An 830-nucleotide genomic window follows, 5' to 3' on the forward strand; every position below is an offset into this window, starting at 1 on the left:
TACCACATGCCATGCTGGCCCCACACCAAGACAGACACTAAAACTGGCCTATAATCTCAGGGGTGGGGAGGCTAAGACAGGAGGATCACTATGAGTCCAAGCTACATAGCAAGACCCTGTACCAAATAAATAAATAAATGAATAAATCTTTTTTAAAAAGAATTTTGAGCATTTAACAAAGTAAAATTCATAATATAACCAGTCAAAAATTATATACAAAAAGTAGAAAAATATGCCCATAAGTAGGGGGAAAATAAGTTAAAATAAGTCCAAAAATGTCACAGGTGCCAGAATCAGTAGCCTAAGATAGTACAACTATTGTAATGACTATATTCCATATATTGGAAGAGCTGGAGTGCTCGCTTTGGCAGCACATATACGAAAATTGGAACGATACAGAGAAGATTAGCACGGCCCCTGCGCAAGATGACATGCAAATTCATGAAGCAGTCCACACTTTTTTTTGTTGCTATTTGTTTCTCAATAAAATTATTTTTTTTTAAAAGAGACTAGGCATGGTGGCATTCACCTGTCATCCCAGCTCTTGGGAGGCTGTAAACAGGCGGATCACTATGAGTCCGATCTAGTAGCAAGACCCTGAACACCCTGTAGAACCTTCCCTAGAAAATACAAAACAAAAATGCTAAAAAATCTGCCTGCATTAGTTTTAAAAAATGTAATTCTTGAGTTTAAAGTGCACAGTAATTTTTGCTTCTGGTTAAAACCAAATAAAAAAAGAACAACAATGATAAAGTTATAATAAAATAAGGATGTAGAGTTTAAAAAAATAGAAGAGCTGGAGATAAAACTGAGCATATAGAAATATAGGA

At 35.3% G+C, this 830-nt stretch overlaps 1 non-coding gene across 1 annotated transcript; it reads left to right on the forward strand.

Moving 5' to 3' along the window:
* The first annotated feature begins 355 nt into the window (after positions 1–355).
* On the forward strand, positions 356–461 carry LOC111816643. Its single transcript, XR_002820998.1, has one exon. It is a non-coding gene; the product is annotated as a U6 spliceosomal RNA (small nuclear RNA).
* The last annotated feature ends 369 nt before the right edge of the window (positions 462–830 follow it).

Source organism: Octodon degus, unplaced genomic scaffold, assembly GCF_000260255.1.
Source record: "Octodon degus isolate 3935 unplaced genomic scaffold, OctDeg1.0 scaffold00036, whole genome shotgun sequence".
Classification (NCBI taxonomy): domain Eukaryota; kingdom Metazoa; phylum Chordata; class Mammalia; order Rodentia; family Octodontidae; genus Octodon; species Octodon degus.